The sequence below is a fragment of the Triticum aestivum genome, chromosome 2D, assembly GCF_018294505.1.
Source record: "Triticum aestivum cultivar Chinese Spring chromosome 2D, IWGSC CS RefSeq v2.1, whole genome shotgun sequence".
NCBI classification, from domain to species: Eukaryota; Viridiplantae; Streptophyta; class Magnoliopsida; order Poales; family Poaceae; genus Triticum; species Triticum aestivum.
Window position 1 is genome coordinate 247,761,988 of NC_057799.1, and position 6,923 is coordinate 247,768,910.

Genomic DNA, 6,923 nt, shown 5'->3' on the forward strand with positions numbered 1-6,923 from the left:
TCCTACTCCTACCGGGAGTAGGACTCCCCCCCTTTTCCATGTTGGACTAGGAGAGAAAGGGGGAAGAGGTGGAGGGGAGGAAGGAAGGGGGGGCGCCGCCCCCTCTCCTTGTCCTATTCGGACTGGGGGGGGAGGGGCGCGCGGCCCTGACCTGGCTCCGCTCCTCTCTTCCACCTAGGCCCACTAAGGCCCATTAAGTTACCGGGGGGTTCCGGTAACCTCCCGGTACTCCGGAAAAATCCTGATTTCACCCGGAACACTTCCGATGTCCAAACATAGGCTTCCAATATATCAATCTTTATGTCTCGACCATTTCGAGACTCCTCGTCATGTCCGTGATCACATCCGGGACTCCGAACAACCTTCGGTACATCAAAACATGTAAACTCATAATATAACTGTCATCGTAACGTTAAGCGTGCGGACCCTACGGGTTCGAGAACTATGTAGACATGACCGAGACACCTCTCCGGTCAATAACCAATAGCGGAACCTGGATGCTCATATTGGTTCCCACATATTCTATGAACATCTTTATCGGTCAGACCGCATAACAACATACGTTGTTCCCTTTGTCATCGGTATGTTACTTGCCCGAGATTCGATCGTCGGTATCTCGATACCTAGTTCAATATCGTTACCGGCAAGTCTCTTTACTCGTTCCGTAATACATCATCCCGCAACTAACTCATTAGTCACAATGCTTGCAAGGCTTATAGTGATGTGTATTACTGAGTGGGCCCAGAGATACCTCTCCGACAATCGGAGTGACAAATCCTAATCTCGAAATACGCCAACCCAACAAGTACCTTTGGAGACACCTGTAGAGCACCTTTATAATCACCCAGTTACATTGTGACGTTTGGTAGCACACAAAGTGTTCCTCCGGTAAACGGGAGTTGCATAATCTCATAGTCATAGGAACATGTATAAGTCATGAAGAAAGCAATAGCAACATACTAAATGATCGAGTGCTAAGCTAACGGAATGGGTCAAGTCAATCACATCATTCTCCTAATGATGTGATCCCGTTAATCAAATGAAAACTCATGTCTATGGCCAGGAAACACAACCATCTTTGATCAACGAGCTAGTCAAGTAGAGGCATACTAGTGACACTCTGTTTGTCTATGTATTCACACATGTATTATGTTTCCGGTTAATACAATTCTAGCATGAATAATAAACATTTATCATGATATAAGGAAATAAATAATAACTTTATTATTGCCTCTAGGGCATATTTCCTTCAGTCTCCCACTTGCACTAGAGTCAATAATCTAGATTACACAGTAATGATTCTTACACCCATGGAGTCTTGGTGCTGATCATGTTTTGCTCGTGGAAGAGGCTTAGTCAACGGGTCTGCAACATTCAGATCCGTATGTATCTTGCAAATTTCTATGTCTCCCACCTGGACTAAATCCCGGATGGAATTGAAGCGTCTTTTGATGTGCTTGGTTCTCTTGTGAAATCTGGATTACTTTGCTAAGGCAATTGCACTAGTATTGTCACAAAAGATTTTCATTGGTCCCGATGCACTAGGTATGACACCTATATCGGATATGAACTCCTTCACCCAGACTCCTTCATTTGCTGCTTCCGAAGCAGCTATGTACTCCGCTTCACACGTAGATCCCGCCACGACACTTTGCTTAGAACTGCACCAACTGACAGCTCCACCGTTCAATGTAAACACGTATCCGGTTTGCGATTTAGAATCGTCTGGATCAGTGTCAAAGCTTGCATCAACGTAACCATTTACGATGAGCTCTTTGTCACCTCCATAAACGAGAAACATATCCTTAGTTCTTTTCAGGTATTTCAGGATGTTCTTGACCGCTGTCCAGTGATCCACTCCTGGATTACTTTGGTACCTCCCTGCTAAACTTATAGCAAGGCACACATCAGGTCTGGTACACAACATTGCATACATGGTAGAGCCTATGGCTAAAGCATAGGGAACATCTTTCATCTTCTCTCTATCTTCTGCAGTGGTCGGGCATTGAGTCTTACTCAATCTCACACCTTGTAGTACAGGCAAGAACCCTTTCTTTGCTTGATCCATTTTGAACTTCTTCAAAACTTTGTCAAGGTATGTGCTTTGTGAAAGTCCAATTAAGCGTCTTGATCTATCTCTATAGATCTTGATGCCCAATATATATGCAGCTGCACCGAGGTCTTTCATTGAAAAACTCTTATTCAAGTATCCCTTTATGCTATCCAGAAATTCTATATCATTTCCAATTAGCAATATGTCATCCACATATAATATCAGAAATGCTACTGAGCTCCCACTCACTTTCTTGTAAATACAGGCTTCTCCAAAAGTCTGTATAAAACCAAATGCTTTGATCACACTATCAAAGCGTTTATTCCAACTCCGAGAGGCTTGCACCAGTCCATAAATGGGTCGCTGGAGCTTGCACACTTTGTTAGCTCCCTTTGGATCGACAAAACCTTCCGGTTGCATCATATACAACTCTTCTTTCAGAAATCCATTCAGGAATGCAGTTTTGATATCCATTTGCCAAATTTCATAATCATAAAATGCGGCAATTGCTAACATGATTCGGACAGACTTAAGCATCGCTACGGGTGAGAAGGTCTCATCGTAGTCAATCCCTTGAACTTGTCGAAAACCTTTCGCAACAAGTCGAGCTTTATAGACAGTAACATTACCGTCAGCATCAGTCTTCTTCTTGAAGATCCATTTATTTTCAATGGCTTGCCGATCATCGGGCAAGTCAACCAAAGTCCATACTTTGTTCTCATACATGGATCCCATCTCCGATTTCACGGCCTCAAGCCATTTTGCGGAATCTGGGCTCACCATTGCTTCTTCATAGTTCGTAGGTTCGTCATGGTCTAGTAACATAACCTCCAGAGCAGGATTACCGTACCACTCTGGTGCGGATCTTAATCTGGTTGACCTACGAGGTTCAGTAATAACTTGATCTGAAGTTTCATGATCATTATCATTAACTTCCTCACTAATTGGTGTAGGTGTCGCAGAAACTGATTTCTGTGATGATCTACTTTCCAATAAGGGAGCAGGTACAGTTACCTCATCAAGTTCTACTTTCCTCCCACTCACTTCTTTCAAGAGAAACTCCTTCTCTAGAAAGGATCCATTCTTAGCAACGAACGTCTTGCCTTCGGATCTGTGATAGAAGGTGTACCCAACAGTCTCCTTTGGGTATCCTATGAAGACACATTTCTCCGATTTAGGTTCGAGCTTATCAGGTTGAAGTTTCTTCACATAAGCATCGCAACCCCAAACTTTAAGATACGACAACTTTGGTTTCTTGCCAAACCATAGTTCATAAGGTGTCGTTTCAACGGATTTTGATGGTGCCCTATTTAGAGTGAATGCAGCCGTCTCTAAAGCATAACCCCAAAACGATAGCGGTAAATTAGTAAGAGACATCATAGATCGCACCATACATGGTAAAGTACGATTACGACGTTCAGACACACCATTACGTTGTGGTGTTCCGGGTGGCGTGAGTTGCGAAACTATTCCGCATTGTTTCAAATGTAGGCCAAACTCGTAACTCAAATATTCTCCTCCACGATCTGATCGTAGAAACTTTATTTTCCTGTTACGATGATTTTCAACTTCGCTCTGAAATTCTTTGAAATTTTCAAATGTTTCAGACTTATGTTTCATTAAGTAGATATACCCATATCTGCTCAAATCATCTGTGAAGGTGAGAAAATAACGATATCCGCCACGAGCCTCAATATTCATCGGACCACATACATCTGTATGTATGACTTCCAACAAATTAGTTGCTCACTCCATAGTACCGGAGAACGGTGTTTTAGTCATCTTGCCCATGAGACACGGTTCGCAAGTACCAAGTAATTCATAATCAAGTGATTCCAAAAGTCCATCATTATGGAGTTTCTTCATGCGCTTTACACCGATATGACCTAAACGGTAGTGCCACAAATAAGTTGCACTATCATTATCAACTCTGCATCTTTTGGCTTCGACATTATGAATATGTGTGTCACTACTACCGAGATTCATTAAAAATAGACCACTCTTCAAGGGTGCATGACCATAAAAGATATTACTCATATAAATAGAACAACCATTATTCTCTGATTTAAATGAATAACCTTCTCGCATCAAACAAGATCCAGATATAATGTTCATGCTCAACGCTGGCACCAAATAACAATTATTTAGGTCTAATACTAATCCCGAAGGTAGATGTAGAGGTAGCGTGCCGACGGCGATCACATCGACTTTGGAACCATTTCCCACGCGCGTCGTCACCTCGTCCTTAACCAATCTTCGCTTAATCCGTAGCCCCTGTTTCGAGTTGCAAATATTAGCAACAGAACCAGTATCAAATACCGAGGTGCTACTGCGAGCATTAGTAAGGTACACATCAATAACATGTATATCACATATACCTTTGTTCACCTTGCCATCCTTCTTATCCGCCAAATACTTGGGGCTTCCAGTGACCAGTCTGCTTGCAGTAGAAGCACTCAGTCTCAGGCTTAGGTCCAGACTTGGGTTTCTTCTCCTGAACAGCAACTTGCTTGCTGTTCTTCTTGAAGTTCCCCTTCTTCTTCCCTTTGCCCTTTTTCTTGAAACTAGTGGTCTTATTGACCATCAACACTTGATGCTCCTTCTTGATTTCTACCTCCGCTGCCTTTAGCATTGCGAAGAGCTCGGGAATTGTCTTATTCATCCCTTGCATGTTATAGTTCATCACGAAGCTCTTGTAGCTTGGTGGCAGTGATTGAAGAATTCTGTCAATGACGCTATCATCCGGAAGATTAACTCCCAGTTGAATCAAGTGATTATTATACCCAGACATTTTGAGTATATACTCACTGGCAGAACTATTCTCTTCCATCTTGCAGCTGTAGAACTTATTGGAGACTTCATATCTCTCAATCCGGGCATTTGCTTGAAATATTAAGTTCAACTCCTGGAACATCTCATATGCTCCATGACGTTCAAAACGTCGTTGAAGACCCGGTTCTAAGCCGTAAAGCATGGCACACTGAACTATCGAGTAGTCATCAGCTTTGCTCTGCCAGACGTTCATAACTTCTGGTGTTGCTCTTGCAGCAGGCCTGGCACCCAGCGGTGCTTCCAGGACGTAATTCTTCTGTGCAGCAATGAGGATAATCCTCAAGTTACGGACCCAGTCCGTGTAATTGCTACCATCATCTTTCAACTTCGCTTTCTCAAGGAACGCATTAAAATTCAACGGAACAACAGCACGGGCCATCTATCTACAATTAACATAGACAAGCAAGATACTATCAGGTACTAAGTTCATGATAAATTTAAGTTCTATTAATCATATTACTTAAGAACTCCCACTTAGATAGACATCTCTCTAATCATCTAAGTGATTACGTGATCCAAATCAACTAAACCATAACCGATCATCACGTGAAATGGAGTAGTTTTCAATGGTGAACATCACTATGTTGATCATATCTACTATATGATTCACGCTCGACCTTTCGGTCTCAGTGTTCCAAGGCCATATCTGCATATGCTAGGCTCGTCAAGTTTAACCTGAGTATTCCGCGTGTGCAACTGTTTTGCACCCGTTGTATTTGAACGTAGAGCCTATCACACCCGATCATCACGTGGTGTCTCAGCACGAAGAACTTTCGCAACGGTGCATACTCAGGGAGAACACTTTTATCTTGAAATTTTAGTGAGAGATCATCTTATAATGCTACCGTCAATCAAAGCAAGATAAGATGCATAAAAGATAAACATCACATGCAATCAATATAAGTGATATGATATGGCCATCATCATCTTGTGCTTGTGATCTCCATCTCCGAAGCACCGTCATGATCACCATCATCACCGGTGCGACACCTTGATCTCCATCGTAGCATCGTTGTCGTCTCGCGAACTATTGCTTTTACGACTATCGCTACCGCTTAGTGATAAAGTAAAACAATTACATGGCGATTGCATTGCATACAATAAAGCGACAACCATATGGCTCCTGCCAGTTGCCGATAACTCGGTTACAAAACATGATCATCTCATACAATAAAATATAGCAGCATGTCTTGACCATATCACATCACAACATGCCCTGCAAAAACAAGTTAGACGTCCTCTACTTTGTTGTTGCAAGTTTTACGTGGCTGCTACGGGCTTAGCAAGAACCGTTCTTACCTACGCATCAAAACCACAATGATAGTTTGTCAAGTTGGTGCTGTTTTAACCTTCGCAAGGACCGGGCGTAGCCACACTCGGTTCAACTAAAGTGAGAGAGACAGACACCCGCCAGTCACCTTTAAGCAACGAGTGCTCGCAATGGTGAAACCAGTCTCGCGTAAGCGTACGCGTAATGTCGGTCCGGGCCGCTTAATCTCACAATACCGCCGAACCAAAATATGACATGCTGGTAAGCAGTATGACTTATATCGCCCACAACTCACTTGTGTTCTACTCGTGCATATAACATCAACGCATAAAACCAGGCTCGGATGCCACTGTTGGGGAACGTAGTAATTTCAAAAATATTCCTACGCACACGCAAGATCATGGTGATGCATAGCAACGAGAGGGGAGAGTGTTGTCCATGTACCCTCGTAGACCGAAAGCGGAAGCGTTAACACAACGCGGTTGATGTAGTCGTACGTCTTCACGATCCGACCGATCAAGTACCGAACGCACGGCACCTCCGAGTTCAGCACACGTTCAGCTCGATGACGTCCCTCGAACTCCGATCCAGGCGAGTGTTGAGGGAGAGTTTCGTCAGCACGACGGCGTGGTGACGATGATGATGTTCTACCGACGCAGGGCTTCGCCTAAGCACCGCTACGATATTATCGAGGTGTAATATGGTGGAGGGGGGCACCGCACACGGCTAAAAGATCGTTGATCAATTGTGTGTCTAGAGGTGCCCCCT